Source organism: Lepidochelys kempii, chromosome 2, assembly GCF_965140285.1.
Source record: "Lepidochelys kempii isolate rLepKem1 chromosome 2, rLepKem1.hap1, whole genome shotgun sequence".
Classification (NCBI taxonomy): domain Eukaryota; kingdom Metazoa; phylum Chordata; order Testudines; family Cheloniidae; genus Lepidochelys; species Lepidochelys kempii.
This window is the reverse complement of record NC_136381.1, coordinates 45894171-45911024: the sequence shown is the minus strand read 5'-3', so window position 1 is coordinate 45911024 and position 16854 is coordinate 45894171. Positions and strand designations below refer to the sequence as shown.

General features: G+C 47.3%; 1 long non-coding RNA gene across 1 annotated transcript; it reads right to left on the bottom strand.

Moving 5' to 3' along the window:
- Positions 1 to 3340: 3340 nt before the first annotated feature.
- On the bottom strand, positions 3341 to 14833 carry LOC140906520 (uncharacterized). The gene is made up of 3 exons (XR_012157137.1): positions 13899 to 14833; positions 5203 to 5312; positions 3341 to 4200 (listed from the first exon to the last, which is right to left on the bottom strand). It is a non-coding gene; the product is annotated as an uncharacterized LOC140906520 (long non-coding RNA).
- Between the last annotated feature and the right edge of the window lie 2021 nt (positions 14834 to 16854).

The following is a 16854-nucleotide window of genomic DNA, read 5'->3' as shown; positions in this document are numbered from 1 at the left end:
ATTATTGAGCTAAATGATCTAGGAAAACTTAGTAAAAATAAGATCTTCAGAGTTCAAACAAAGCATCCAGTCCTGCAACTGGGGTTCTGCAGGCTGACCCCTGTTCCCACACAAAGCCCCATCGAAGTAAGTGACTCCACAGAATCCATTGCAGGATCAGGCCCTATAGGACACTAATATCCACAGGGATTAGTGTTGTAAAATTAAATGGAAATCAGACAATTTACTGTGGGCTTTGATTCCACACTAAAAAATGTAATGATAGAAACAAATTCCCTGCAATTTAGCTATACATTCCTTTAGAGAGAGACTAATAAAATGATGTTTTATCTTTGATATTGGTGTGATTAAATCTAGCCAACAGCATAAAAAATAATAGGGCCTGTTATTGCATCTCTTTGTGTGCATAACTCCCAGAGAAGATCTTGTGCAATTCTCCAGATTCTCTATTCAGTACTGTCCTTTGTAGATATTTCAGTATAGATAGTAAAGGTGCAGTTCTCTTTGGCTTGAATTACTAACAAGAGTCTCAAGGAATGGTGTCCCTAGCCTCTGTTTGTCAGAGGGTGGAGATGGATGACAGGAGAGAGATCACTTGATCGTTACCTGTTAGGTTCACTCCCTCTGGGGCACCTGGCATTGGCCACTGTCAGAAGACAGGATACTGGGTTGGATGTACCTTTGGTCTGACCCAGTATGGCCATTCTTATATGTCAAATACAACTTGCCAAACATTCATTTAGGTGGCAATCTAGAAAATGCCATTAATTTTAATATTTGGGGTCTGTAACAGGGCCTCCTTGGTCCTGCTTCTGTCTCGGTCAACAAACTACGCAGAGACCTTTGTGCTGGTCCAACACCTTGTGCAGTTTATTTATAAATGAGTCCCACCACCTTCACAACATACATAGCACCTTTAACAAGCAGGGGAGAGCAAGCAATCTCTCTCTCCCTGTCACTGCTTTCCCCCTTTTTACTTTCTTCCTATGCCTATTTGTGAGCTCTGGCTAATGGCTTAATTAGCCTTATCATAGTTTCATAGAATAACAGAGTTGGAAGGGACCTCTGGAGGCCATCTAGTCCAACCCCCTGCCCAGAGCAGGACCAATCCCAACTAAATCATCCCAGCCAGGGCTTTGTCAAGCCTGACCTTAAAGCTTCTAAGGAAGGGGATTCCACCACCTCCCTAGGTAACGCATTCCAGTGTTTCACCAGCCTCCTAGTGAAAAAGTTTTTCCTAATATCCAACCTAACCCCCCCCCCCCCCCACTGCAACTTGAGACCATTACTCCTTGTCCTGTCATCTGCTATCACTGAGAATAGTCTAGATCCATCCTCTCTGGATCCACCTTTCAGGTAGTTAAAAGCAACTATCAAATCCCCCCTCATTCTTCGCTTCCGTAGACTAAACAATCCCAGTTCCCTCGACCTCTCCTCATAACTCATGTGTTCTAGTCCCCTAATCATTTTTGTTGCCCGTCGCCTTTCTACCCTGCCCCACCCACAAATTAGGCACAGCTCTTCTTAGCTCCAACCTGCATTGCCTGATTGGAGCTGCTGTGAACACAGTTCTGACTCATACTTAGCACTCTGTCACAGGGTCAGATTGTGGGAGGGGGAAGGTGGTGATACTCTCCTACTATGGTTTTAGCTACCATGTATAAAACTCAGATATAGAGGCCCAGACCTTTAGAAGTATTTAGACTCCTAACTTCTAGTGAAATCAATGGGAGTTAGGAGCCTAAATGCCTTTGAGGACTGGACCCATATGATTAAAAACCAGGCCTCAGATATAAATGCAGCCTATGCTTTAAATAGGAATGGATATGAGACAGGCATTCCAGTGAGAGCAGACCAAGGAATGAGTGGTCCATTAGCTGGGAGTGTTTTGGAAGAAGAGCTAGACAGAAAGATGAGGAAAATTTAGCCTTTGGGGCAAATAGCCTAGTGGTTTAAGAGTTCCAGGGTTGACAAAACATAGTGGATTGGGAGGAGGTCCCTCTATACTGCCACCCTGTGAAAGGGTGCAGCAACACCTGCATACTAGAGGAAGAGTAACTGATTAGAGTCGGACTGACAACTGAGCCCAGGAGAAAGGTGGAAGAGGTTAGTCATTCAGAGGAAGGGGCTGTGGCTACTGAAAGAGTCTAGGGTGGAAGACTTAGCTGTGGGTTTATGATGGACTTTGAATTAAATCCTGGAAGAGGTGGACTATTGGCATACTAGGGAGTAAAAAGGTAGTGGTGCTCGTCTGTCTTGTTTCTGCTACAATGTATAAAACTCAAATATATAATGACTGTTTTATCTTTGGGTCTCACCCTTGGATTCTTTCATCTGGAGGGAGTTTCTTGTGGTGATCTCACATGGTGAGTTGGCCCTTTAAGGGGATTAACTGGAGGGTTAAGTCACTGAAGTGACCTAACAGCTCTGAAGAATGAATGGGAAACTGAGGCAGAGGCAGAGTCTGATGCTGGGTTTGGAGAGACCTGGCTACAGGTGACCAATGCACAATGCGTTTTGTTTTTTTTAGTTTAGAATGATATTATTCAGCTGTATGTGTGTGTACGCCTACTTATGCTCCTATCCAATCTTGCCTCATACCTGATTAAGCTGCTGCTTGAAATGAGTGGTAAAATTTCCACTCACTTCAATAGGATCAGTATTGGGCCCTTAAAGCTAAGCCATATTTTAAAGGGCTGGAACTTGTAGCTGAGGTCAGATATTTTTTTTTCGGTTTGGGGGAAGCTACTGGGTTTGCTTTTGTTTTCACTAATATTACTGCATTTTTAATATATAGAAAGATATCTAGAGCTTTGGGTAGGTGCTTTTTAATGCACTGTATAAATCTAAATAGAGGACCTCGTAAAGCATGTTGGGAGGTATACTGAAAGACATATGGTGCCATATAGTCCATGATTCAATTTTAAATCCTTTTGAACTGAGGATTTACATTTTCAACTCCACACTTGTAATTTACAGCTTGTTTTGGTTCCTTCGACCTCATATCTGATGATCTTTTTGTTTGCAGTTTCTGCTGCTCTCCTTGGGGTCTCTTACACATTTTTTAAAGAACAAAATTGTGCTTATTGTGTAGTAACTTATTGTTTTACCCCATCTCATCACTTAATCCTCTCTACAATTCTGTTGTAATAATTCCATTTACATGATTTTTAGGGCTGTCAAGCAATTAAAAAAAACTGTGATTAATTGCACAATTAATTACACTGTTAAACAATAGGATACCGTTTATTTAAATATTTTTTGATGTTTTCCACATTTTCAAATATATTGATTTCAAGTACAACATAGAATACAAAGTGTACAGAGCTCACTTCATATTTTATTACAAATATTTGCACTGTAAAAATGATAAAGAAATAGTATTTTTCAATTCACCTCATACAAGTAGTGTAATGCAATCTCTTCATCATGAGTGAAACTTACAAATACAGTTTTGTTACATAAGTGTACTCAAAAACAAAACAAACAATGTAATACTTTAGAGCAGGGGTGGGCAAACTTTTTGGCCCAAGGGCCGCATCAGGGTATGGAAATTGTATGGCAGGCCATGAATGCTCATGAAATTGGGCGTTGGGGTGCTGGAGGGGGTGAGGGCTCTGGAGTGGGGCCAGAAATTGAGAGTTCAGGGTGTGGGAAAGGGCTCTGGACTGGGGCAGGGAGTTGGGGTGTGGCAAGGGGGTGAGGGCTCCAGCTAGGGATGCGGGCTCTGGGCTGGGTCTGAGGATGAGGGGTTTGGGGTGCAGGAGGGTGATCTGGGCTGGGACCAAGGGGCTGAGAGGGCAGGACAGGGATCAGGGCTAGGGCAGGGGGTTGGGGCTCAGGAGGGGGTCAGGAGTGCAGGCTCCAGGAGGTGCTTACCTCAAGCAGCTCCCGGAAGCAGCGGCATGTCCTCCCTCTGGCTCCTACACGTAGGGGTAGCCAGGGGGCTCCGCATGCTGCCTTGACTGCAGGCTACTAAATTGATTCTCCTTAAGATATCTGACTGGCTGCACCCACTTGATGACAATTTACTGCATAGATAGATGAAATCATCCAGCACTTCCACAATTTTTCTGGCAGCACAGATGTTTTCCATCACAACTTTTGTACCACACTTGGTTTTTGTCCAAGAAATCCTTAGCCCAAGGCAGCAGTCACGTGCTCAAGGTTCTCTAGTGTGTCTTTAAGGTTGTTTGCATCCTGGCCAAAAAGGACAACATCATCCATATAATCCAGGTCAGTAAAAGAAGTCGAACCAAACAGTTACACCAATATTTGCAGAGACATGTTCAAGGAGCCAATGCCGTGTGTGGCAAAACAGGGCTGGGGCCAGGATACATCCCTTCTTCACCCTAGTTCTAGTGAATAACATGGTGGACCTATGAGTTCTTGTAGTGAGGCAGAGTGGCCTCTCTGGACCCGAGAGTGAGGGCTCTTTACCTTCCCCTTGGTGAGTGGAGCTAAGTCCTCCCTGCCCCCTCTCAGGAAGTACAGGGAAGGACAGGAATTATAAAGGGAATTTTGAAGCTCAGTTGGTGCTGGACCAGGGAAGGAGGCAGATGTTGCTGCTAGGAAGCTGAGCCCTCTGTCTGATCTTGGACCAGTAACTGAGCAGACCAGTCCCTAATGACCAAGGCAGCAGAAGGCCCGGGGAGTGACTGGAGGGGACGCAGCCCAACTGTGAAGCGGGAAGATGGAGCCCAGTGCTGAAGGACCAATGCCAGCAGAGTGGGGTAGGAAGTAGCCCTGGGAAACCAGACATTGCTCCAGTTGTGCTGTAGGGACGCAAGGCAGCGAGTTTGTGTTTCACCGTTTACCCAGTGGTGGGACTGCCCATGGCTATTTGGGCCCAGGGCTGAGACCCAGTGGAGTAAAGCAGGCAGCATCCCCCTGCTGCCGCCCCACAGCTGGAGCTGGCTGCTTACTAAGCCCAAAGGCCTGTGCCAGACTGTTACCACTGGTCCAGCCAGGAGGCTGATAGCTACAGACTGCTTTACTTGCTCTGCCCCGCCCCAAGGCCCAGGACCCAACTCTGCTAACTGCAATGTAGTGCGGCGGCATGGCTTCCCTCTTAGGTTGCCAACTTTCTAACCCCTGAAAACCGAACACCCCTGCCCAGCCCCGGCCCGACCTGTCCCCTCCTCTGTTGCTAGCTCTCCACCCCCACCCTTGCCACTTGCTTCCTCATCCTCCGCGACTCACCTGACACCTGCAGAGCCAGGATTGGAGCACAGCAGGGTACAGCAGGAGTGGAGTGGGAGCGCTGGAACAAGGGGCCGGGATACAGCGGGGTTGATCCCTGGAGTGAGGGGCTGCAGTGGAGTAATCAGAACACAGTGAGGTGGGGGGTGCAGACAGGTTACCCTTCACCCCCTCCGGATGGCACTGGTACCTACTTTGGAGCCCAGTCCAGGAGACTGCTAGTTCTCCCCGTCAGGCTGGGGGGCCAGAAGAACAGCAGCTGCTAAGCAGAGCTGCTCCTCTGGGCTACAGCAGCTGCTGCTCTTTCCACCCCCTGCTGGCAGAAGCCAGCTACTGCAGATAACCTGACTTCTATCCTCCGGGAAGTTGTGCTGACCGGCTGCTGCCAGTTTCCCATTTCAATCAGATGTTCTAGTTGAAAAACAGACACCTGGCATCCCTACTCCCTCTGAACCTGAGAGGGAGTCCCGTTACAGTTCTCCATTGCACCCATGCCACTGAGTCATTACGTAGATCTTGGATTAACCTCAGAAAGATGTTACGACCACCAGTGCCTCATAGGGCCTTCCACAGGCAGGGCCGGCTCTAAAATTTTTGCCACCCCAAACAAAAAAATTTTTGGCCATCCCTGCTTTTTTTTGTGCCCGCCCCCACTCCGCCCCTTCCCCAAATCCCTGGCCCCGCCTCCTCCCCCGGGTGTGCCACATTCCCCCCCCCATTGTTTCCTGCGGCTCCCCCCAGCAACTCCATGCCCTTGCTCACCTCCGCTCCGCCTGCTCCCCTGAACACGCCACCGCTCTGCTTCTCCCCCCTCCCTCTCAGGCAAGGGAGAGGCAGCGCGTTCAGGGGAATCGGGTGGAGCGGAGGCGAGCGAGGGTGGGTGGGGAATGCAGGAAGTAACGGGGGGGGGGTAGAGGAACCACTCCCCGCCTCAGCTCACCTCTGCTCCACCACTGCCGCCGAGCACGCTGCCGCTCGGCTTCTCCCTCCCAGGCTTGCAGTGTGAAACAGCTGTTTGGCACGCGGCAAGCCTGGGAGGGAGGGAGGGAGCGGGGAGAAGCGGAAGGGCAGTCGCGCGCTCAGGGGAGCAGGCGGAGGTGGAGCGGAGGCGAGCTGGGGTGGCAGGGGCACATTTCTAGGGATGTCATGGCCGGTGCCGGAACGCCGCCCCTAGAAATGTGCCGCCCCAAGCACCTGCTTGTTCTGCCGGTATCTAGAGCCAGCCCTGTCCACAGGGCAGCTCTACTGACAGAATCAAAGGCTGCCTTCAAGTCTACGTATGCTGCTGTCAAAGGGCAATTGAATTATCGGATAGATCTCAGGTAAAAAAATGAAGAGTAAGGTATAGCATCCATGGCAGATCACCCAGCAGTGAAGCCCGATTTTTCTGGATGGTTTTTCACAAGGAGATGCTAGAGCTGGGCAAGTAGGTCATGTTTAAAAACTCTTCCAAGAACAGAAAACAGAATTATTGCACTTTAGCTGCTGCTCTCAGTGTGTGGAACTTTCCCTTTATAAAGCGGGATGATGATCCCTTCCTTTCACTCTGCTGGTGCCTTCCCAGTAGTCCAAGCCAGACAAAAAGTTGGTGTAATGTTTGCATTATGGTCTCTATGGAGCACCTGAGAAGTTCAGGTTTTATATAGTTGGGTCCAGCAGCATGCCCACCTCAGTTTCTTTATGGCAGAGCAGATCTTTTCCATATCTACGCAGGTTTCAGGGTCACGGATTGCATCTACTGCAAACATGGGCACGGGTCACTTCAGATTGGCTAAGTGCAGTCTGGTAATATTTTTTTCCCTCTTTGCAATGTTTTTTCTTGGGTAGAGCATGTTTTACCACACTGTACACTTTACTAAAAATCTCATCTGGATCCTTACCTTCTCCTCTCTGGCCTTCCTAACACACGTGCCCCATTCATATCCATTCAAACACGACTGCTAAGATCACATTGTTGGCCCTTGGTTTGACCATATCACTCATTTTTGAGTCTCTCTACTGTCTCCTCTTCCTCCACACATCAAGCACAAACAAAAGTCCATGGGGCCGGACGAGTTGCATCCGAGAGTGCTGAAGGAATTGGCGGCTGTGATTGCAGAGTCATTGGCCATTATCTTTGAAAACTCGTGGCGAACCGGGGAAGTCCCGGATGACTGGAAAAAGGCTAATGTAGTGCCAATCTTTAAAAAAGGGAAGAAGGAGGATCCTGGGAACTACAGGCCAGTCAGCCTCACCTCAGTCCCTGGAAAAATCATGGAGCAGGTCCTCAAAGAATCAATCCTGAAGCACTTGCATGAGAGGAAAGTGATCAGAAACAGCCAGCATGGATTCACCAAGGGAAGGTCATGCCTGATTAATCTAATCGCCTTTTATGATGAGATTACTGGTTCTGTGGATGAAGGGAAAGCAGTGGATGTATTGTTTCTTGACTTTAGCAAAGCTTTTGACACGGTCTCCCATAGTATTCTTGTCAGCAAGTTAAGGAAGTATGGGCTGGATGAATGCACTATAAGGTGGGTAGAAAGCTGGCTAGATTGTCAGGCTCAACGGGTAGTGATCAATGGCTCCATGTCTAGTTGGCAGCCGGTATCAAGTGGAGTGCCCCAAGGGTCGGTCCTGGGGCCGGTTTTATTCAATATCTTCATAAATGATCTGGAGGATGGTGTGGATTGCACTCTCAGCAAATTTGCGGATGATACTAAACTGGGAGGAGTGGTAGATACGCTGGAGGGGAGGGATAGGATACAGAAGGACCTAGACAAATTGGAGGATTGGGCCAAAAGGAATCTGATGAGGTTCAATAAGGATAAGTGCAGGGTCCTGCACTTAGGACGGAAGAACCCAATGCACAGCTACAGACTAGGGACCGAATGGCTAGGCAGCAGTTCTGCGGAAAAGGACCTAGGGGTGACCGTGGACGAGAAGCTGGATATGAGTCAGCAGTGTGCCCTTGTTGCCAAGAAGGCCAATGGCATTTTGGGATGTATAAGTAGGGGCATAGCGAGCAGATCGAGGGACGTGATCGTCCCCCTCTATTCGACATTGGTGAGGCCTCATCTGGAGTACTGTGTCCAGTTTTGGGCCCCACACTACAAGAAGGATGTGGATAAATTGGAGAGAGTCCAGCGAAGGGCAACAAAAATGATTAGGGGACTGGAACACATGAGTTATGAGGAGAGGCTGAGGGAGCTGGGATTGTTTAGCCTGCAGAAGAGAAGAATGAGGGGGGATTTGATAGCTGCTTTCAACTACCTGAAAGGGGGTTCCAAAGAGGATGGCTCTAGACTGTTCTCAATGGTAGCAGATGACAGAACGAGGAGTCTCAAGTTGCAGTGGGGGAGGTTTAGATTGGATATTAGGAAAAACTTTTTCACTAAGAGGGTGGTGAAACACTGGAATGCATTACCTAGGGAGGTGGTAGAATCTCCTTCCTTAGAGGTTTTTAAGGTCAGGCTTGACAAAGCCGTGGCTGGGATGATTTAACTGGGAATTGGTCCTGCTTTGAGCAGGGGGTTGGACTAGATGACCTTCTGGGGTCCCTTTCAACCCTGATATTCTATGATTCTATGATTCTGGTCCTTACCTGTAAGGCCCTCCACAACCTACTCCCTCCAAACTTATCTGCTCTTATATTTTACTATGTCATGTCTCACCACCTTCCCCCCTACCCCTGCCAGTGATGTTAGCCTCCATAACGAGCTTGTTCATTCCTTCCACAAGTACTTTTGTATCTTCATCATTGCTGACCCTTATGCATGGAACCCACAAAGAATATTTACCTCCTTCAGGTAATCCTGGCAATTATAGGCCAGTAAACCTAACTTCAGTACCTGGCAAACTGGTCAAAACTATAGTAAAGATGGAGCCCAGTGCTGAAGGACCAATGCCAGCAGAGTGGGGTAGGAAGTAGCCGGGATACAGCAGGGTTTTATCAGAATTATCAGACATACAGATGAACAGGATTTGTTGGGGAAGAGTCAACATGATTATTGTAAAGGGAAATCACGCCTCAGCAGTCTACTAGAATTCCTTGAGAGGGTCAACAAGCATGTGGACAAGGGTGATCCGGTGGATATAGTGTACTTTGATTTTCAGAGAACCTCTGACAAGGTCCCTCACCAAAGGCTCTTAAGCAAAGTAAGCTGTCATGGGATAAGAGGGCAAGGTCCTCTTACGGATTGGTAACTGGTTAAAAGATAGGAAACAAAGAGTAGGAATAAATGGTAAGTTTTCAGAATGGAGAAAGGTAAATAGTGGTGTCCCCCAGGAGCTGTACTGGGACTAGTCCTATTCAACTTATTCATAAATGATCTGGAAAAAGGGGTAAACAGTGAGGTGGCAAAATTTGCAGGGGATACAAAACTACTCAAGATAGCTAAGTCCTAAGCAGACTGCGAAGAGTTACAAAGGGATCTCACAAAACTGGGTGACTGGGCAACAAAAGGGCAGATGAAATTCAGTGTTGATAAATGCAAAGCAATGCACATTGGAAAACATAATCTCAACTATACATATAAAATGATGTGGTCTAAATTAGCCATTACCACTCAAGAAAGAGATCTTGGAGTCATTGTGGATATTTCTCTGAAAACATCCACTCAATGTGCAGCGGCAGTCAAAAAAGTGAACAGAATGTTGGGAATCATTAAGAAAGGGATAGATAATAAGACAGAAAATATCATATTAACTCTATATAAATCCATGATACGCCCACATCTTGAATACTACATGCAGATGTGGTTGCCCCATCTCAAAAAAGATATGTTGGAATTGGAAAAGGTACAGAAAAGAGCAACAAAAATGATTAGGCATATGGAACAACTTTTGTATGAGAATAAATGAATAAAACTGACTTTTCAGTTTGGAAAAGAGACAACTAAGGGGGCATATGATTGAGGTCTATAAAATCATGACTGGAGTGGAGAAAGTAAATAAGGAAGTGTTATTTATGCCTTCTCATAACACAAGAACTAGGGGGTCACCAATTGAAATTAATATGCAGCAGGTTTAAAACAAATAAAAGGAAGTACTTGTTCACACAAAACATAGTCAACCTGTGGAACGCTTTTCCAGAGGATGTTGTGAAGGCCAAAACTACAACAGGGTTCAAAAATGAACTAGATAAATTCATGGAGGATAGCTATTGGTGGACCTATTAGCTAGGATGGGTAGGGATGGTGTTCCTAGCCTCTGTTTGTCAGAAGCTGGGAATGGGCGACAGTGGATGGATCACTTGATGATTACCTGTTCTGTTCATTGTGTGGCATCATATTGACATCGATATGGTTCATCATGAGCCTTTAGATAACCTGCACAGATCTCTACCTCTAGAACTAAAGGAGTAACTGATAGTAATAGTAGGTTGTGATCCTCTATGTGGACTAGCATTAGAGGGGGATGAAACACACACTTCGCAGTGGATTTTTCACAGATATTTGGTGTCAGCAGAAGAATTTTGGGACTTAGGAATCTTTGGTTCCATTCCAGGTTCTGTAAGGAAATGTGCTCTAGTGGTCACAGACACTTTTGCCTGATACACCAAAGATTGACCCTTTCTCCCCATCCCTCCAAGCTGTCCCAGTCCTGTCTCTCCCTCACCCCTGGCTCCTCGTACCTATCCCATCCTTCCTGCCTACCCAGTCCTAGTCTCTACTCTCCAGGCTTCTCATTTTAGTCCTAATCACCTTGCCCAGCGAGTCCTAGTCTCTCCCGCTCCAGACTCCCCACCTAAGGCCCAGTGTCTCTCCCCACTCCCACTTTCTTAGTGCAGCTAGTCCCAGTTGCCCCCTCCGTTGACCCCTTGTCCCCAGTATCCTTGCCCAGCCAGCCCCAGTTTCCACCTCCCAGCTCTTCATCCGGTTTCTCTGTATGCCCCCAACCCATCATCTCCATTTTCCTGATAATTCCCCCAACCTCCTTGGCTCCTTGCTCTACTCTCCCTTCTCTCTGGCTTCTTGTTCCAGTCTCTTTGCTGAGCTAGCCTCAGTTGTCTCCTCATACCACAACTCCTTGTGAGATTTGTCTCTCCTCCCACTGCTCCCAGACTCAGTTTTTCCTCTTTCCCCAGTTCCTCATCTGATCTCAATGTTCCCTTTCTCCTGCCAACTGTCTTTCAGTCACCTGCATTTTCCTCACCAGCTCCCAGAATTCTTGACAAATCATTTCAAGCCTCCTCTGCCCTACCCCGCTGACTTCCAATTTCCATCTCCTTGCCCAATCATTCACAGCCTCCTCTTCCGCACTTTGGCTCCCAGTCCTGTTCTCCATGTCCAACCAGTCCCAGTCCAAACAGGTTCCTTGTCCCAATCTTCTCCTGTTTCATTCCCTGGTCTGGTTCTTGTCCCCTCTGCATTTGAGGCAGATGGTTTCTTTCTCCATGCTTCTGTGCTCTCATTAACACCCCAGCTGGCACCAAGGGAGAGTCAGGCTCTCTACACTCAGCTCCAGTGCCTGGTGCCACCCTGGTCCAGAGCAGCCAGAGACTGCCATTTCTAGGAAATTCCCACTTGGCTTCTCAACCCAAGGCTGCAACATGCTCAGTCACTCTGAGGATGGTGCATGTGCATTCTGCTCTATGCTAGGAGCTGTGAGGGGCTGGAGCAGTCAGTCGCTCTGTACGAAGGGTGCATGCACAGTCCAGTCAGGGGTACTGGAATGGGGGCAGGGGCAGGGGGCCATGGCTCCATCAATTTTTACCCGCCATAAGGGTGAGCAACGGGGTGGGGAGGGGCAAAGAGGAGCGAGTGGGAGGCAGGGTCTTGGGGGGGGGGGGGAAGAGGTGGCGCAGGAGTGGGTCCTCGGGGAAGAGGCGGTGCAGCGGCCGGGCCTTGGAGAACGGGGTGGCACAAGGGTGGGGTCTTAGGGAGAATGGGTGGCATGAGGGCAGGGCCATGGGAGGAATGGGTGGCGCGAGGGCAGAGGCTCAGGGAGAAGGGGTGGCACGGGGGCGGGGCCTCGGGGGGAAGGGGCGCTGCGGCGGGGAGGGCACTAGTGGCCCCCCACTTTTAGGGAACTTCTGCCGCTCTTGAGAGCCCAGTTACGGGCGGGAGCTTTGAGAGGATGGAGCATGCTCAGTCACGCCGAGGATGATGCATGCTCAGTCTGGTTAGCACTAGGAGCTATGGCACTACGGCTCGCTTAACGAGGATGAAATCTTCAGGAATTTTAGCACTACTTTCAAAGAAGTCTCTACAGATTTTTCCTTGGCTTATAACTTGGCCACATTTTGGTGGATTTTCTCAGGGACTGCACAAGGTACATCCCAGATGCAAAGGCCACCCCTTACTTCCAGCCCCTCACCAAACCTCAAGTCCCTGCTCCCACAAGCACCGGCTTTCTCCTTGCGCCAGGGGTGCTCGACCTCCACTCCGTCCGAGGCCTCACCCCCACCCACTTCCCCGCCCTGCCTCTTCCCATCTCTGCTCCTCCCCATCCCTGTTTTTTTTCTGTGGGTGCTCTAGCCCTGGAGTACCCACGGAGTTGGTGCCTATGCCTTCTCCAATGCATAGGGGTGCTAGGGCTGTTCAAAGGAAAGGTTGCCAGAATTTGTTTTAACATGGCAAAATGTATTTTTCTCTATCCTTGTTGTAAATGGCTCAACTATTGTGGTGGAAACTTTCCTAAAAAATTCAGCTTGAGGAGACACCTGGCATGGAAATTTTCAGTCCAAATAGTTCAGGTATGGAAAAGTAATAAGCAACTGAAAAAAGGTGCTTATAATGGGAAGTATAGGTCAACATTAATAATAGGCAATGCTACCAGCCCTCTCCCCCGCATAATAATGTTTGTGAAATCCTAGCTTGACAAGGATCTATTTTATTATAGAGTGGCGGTGTTCTCCCTCTTTCAAGAGCACTAGATGGACAAAAATATATATAATGGGCCATATCCTGGCACTTAGCCCCGTCCTCTTTGCATTGCTCCTCCTTACCAGTGGTGGATTAGCCACTGGGCCAATAGGGCCCATGCCCAGGGGCCCAGCCAATTGGGGCACCCTCATGCCCTGACCCACTCCGGTGCTCCTGCCAGGGAGTGGGGTTGAGGTGCAGGGGCTTTCTCCACTCCACTCTTGCTCCAGCCCCTGCACCCTGACCCCATTTCTCTAGCAGGAGCGCTGGGGAGAGGAAGTACAGGTGGAAGGGGTGAGGAGGGGCCCCCACTTGCTCTGGCCCAGGGCCCCACAAACCCCTAATCCGCCTCTGCTCCATACCTATACTGCAACTGCCTACAGACTTAAATCTGCTGCTCTTTCTTCCTCTTACCACATCCAACACATGGATAAGGTTTCTTTTTTTGTCACTAAGCTGGTACAGTACAAATGACAAACACTTTATGTATTGATTGAATTCCTTTTTGTATGGGGAAGCTCCATCACGAATCTTTTTTATTAAACAAATAATTTTCTGAAAATATGAAAAGATTTCAGTCCTTCCACTATCAAACCTAATATTTTCAACCTCCCACTAACATCTATAGATTTTATTCCTAATATTTTTATTTCCAGAACTGGACACATCTACTAGTAAATGACCTCACAGATTTCTTTCATCTGTGAGTCTTCAAACAGACTAGAGCTATAGGCTAATAAGAATCTCAGCAACTCAGTATACCTTTGACTCCCCAGTATTTCCTCACCTGACTCTCTTTATCTCAGGGATTCTACTGAGGTGAAAATAACCTTTCTCCATTTTACTTACTTTTTGGAGAAACACCTTCTGATTGTCCTTGAGTAAATCCAGGATAATAGGATTGTAATCATCATTCTCTCCATATCAGAGACTCTCACCTTGAAGCTGTGGATCTAATCCAGCAGTCTCCATTTTATTATGTTACTGATGGTAACACATAGTAAAGAATTAACTTACTTTGAATGAGTTCATACTCTTCAGCTCTCTTCCTGAGCATGGGTACAGAGGTCATTCACAGAATTGGGGCCTTAACAGCTGCACAGTTACTGCAGATGGGGCTTTTTTCCCTGCTATGTGCTGGAAACAGCAACAGTCTCATAAGACATTCTATCCTTTTAAATGGAGAGGTCTGCACTCGTGTGTCTGAGGGTACTTGAGCAGCCTTGGGAGATCTGTACTTCCCTGCATATGGTGCTGGCTCTCCCAATCAATAAGTCTGGTAGTAAAAGTTAGCTTACATGCTGTTTTTGTAGTCTTAGCTTTTTAAATGTATTGATTTAATTATTAGCATTCCCCCCCCCCCAATGCTAATGGATTTTTAAAGGGAAAATTTCAGCCTCCCCCAAAATGGAAAGAGAATTATCCCCTCTGTTGTGACCTAGAATATGAAATATAACCATCCTTTTACATGTGTATGATATAAGCTATGTTAAAGTTCCCAATGTTAACATGTTTAGTTATATGTAGGTTTTATGTTAGTGATCAGATCCTTAACTGTTGTATATCTGAGTAAAATACAACTCTTGCAGCTCCCAAGTGCTTATCTGTCAGGAGTAATTGCAGAGTGATAATTATTTCTGGACTGGGGACTGCAGTAACTAGCTAATGCTCAAATGGGTTAATTGCAGCATATTTCAGTGGCAGTTTATTGAGTATTTAGGGTTTGCTCCCATTCTCTAACATGCAATCAGAAAAGATTATTAAGTAATGGGAATACGTGTCTGTCTGCACCAACCTGCTTCTTTATAGCAGAACAGCTTGCCACTCCCCTAACTCAGGGGGGCAAGCAGAGGAAAATTTAGCCTAGTGAAAGTTATTGCAGCCTCACGGGTCTGGGAGGGGATGGACTGTGGGCCAAATATCTTGCTCAGGGCTGCAACGACAAAATTAAAGATGACAAATTTTTTACAATATTGCTAATCCCAAAATACAAAAAGCATGCTCCAAAAAAGCACAAGACTAACTTAAAAATCATAGGATTTAGAAAAAAATAATTTTTTTTTGTTTGACTTCTGGTTTCTGAGCCTTAAACATAATTTTAAAAATGTAAACAGATGTGCACTGGTCATTAAGGTAGAAAGCTTGTCACTGCTTTCAGGGGTGGCAGATTTATATAATTTTTAGTGGTGCCCAGAATGGGTCCAAGTCCTCCCCCCAGTCTCTGGGAGGGAGTTTGGGTGTGGGAGGGGTCAGGTTCTGGGACGCAGTTTGGGTGCAGAGTCTAGGCTGGGGGTTGGGGTGCGGGAGGAGGTGCCAGGGTCGGGCTCTGGGAGGGAGTTAGGGTGTTGAGTCTGAGCTGGGCAGGAGGTTGGGGTGTGGGAAAGGGTGAGGGGTGCAGTGCTTACCTTGGGTGGCTCCCGGAAGTGACCTGCACCCCCCTCTGGCAGCAGCTCCTAGGTGGGGAGCCGGAGGGGTCTCCACATGCCACTGCCTGCAGGTACCATCCCCGCAGCTCCCATTGGGCACAGCTCAGGACGGAGGCAGCGTGTGGAGACACCCCCCCCCGCGGAACATGCCGGCTGCTTCCAGAAATGGAGCGGGTGGGCAGGAAACTGCCTTAGCCCTGTTGCACTGCCGGTGGTAGCGGCGGCCCTCCCGGGCCCTTTTAAATTGTCTAGGGGCGGCAGGCAGGGCTGGGGGGGAACTTTCTGGGGGAGGCACGTGGGGGTGGCAGGCGGGGCCGGAGGAGAGACCCAGCCCCTAATTTTGGTGGAGCTGGGTCCCCGTGCTCTCATATTGGTGAAGCACGGGCACCACGGGCCTACACAACTCGCCACCCAGACTGCTTTTTCCTAAAGGGGTTCCTGCTTTTTCCACATGTTCACAACTTCCTTAGAGCCACCCACAACTGGGCTTTGAGTGCTCTAGAAAAACCATAGGCATTGATTTCAGAAGACTGAGATGAGCTTAGTGTTGCCAGCTTTCACAAATTTACTGTGAGTCTTGCAATAATTGGGGTTCTTAAAGCTCCAGTTTCTGGAGTCAAGTGGTTATGTGAGAATTTTTTTAAGTTTCTAGCCTTTACAATTGAGAAATGTCACCCAAAAATGACAAAATATGACTCAAATGACCCATCAAGGCTCCGAAACCAGAAGGCAAAGAAAAAACAAACAAACAAATTATTTTTTCCTAAATTGTTGATTTTGTCCAGGAACAATGTCAGTCTAACTGATTCCCTGTTACCCAAGTTATCTCATTTATCCTTTTAAAATATTGAAACAATATTAGCTTTCTTCCCAGTCCTTACTCAGTATTCCACATTTGTTAAATATCAAGATCAAAGGGCCCAATATTTCTCAAGTTGGGCACTGAAACATTGAGGCACTCAGAATAAATGCAAAAAGAAAAGGAGGACTTGTGGCACCTTAGAGATGAACAAATTTGTTTGAGCATAAGCTACAGATGAAGTGAGCTGTAGCTCACGAAAGCTTATGCTCAAATAAATTTGTTCATCTCTAAGGTGCCACAAATCCTCCGTTTCTTTTTGCAGATACAGATTAACACAGCTGCTACTCTGAAACCTCTCAGAATAAATGGTTACTTTTGAAAATATTGGCCTAACAGCTCAATTATAGGTCCTAGACTAACAGCTGTGTTGGAGAAAGAAGCAGTTACCAAATGCTCAATTTTTAATGGTATGTTCTCATAACTACAGGCTTCTTACATGGACCTACATATTCACATTGTGTTCTCCTATGTCATGGGTCATTTAGCCTATCTCATAGTCAATTACCAAGTGGTACAG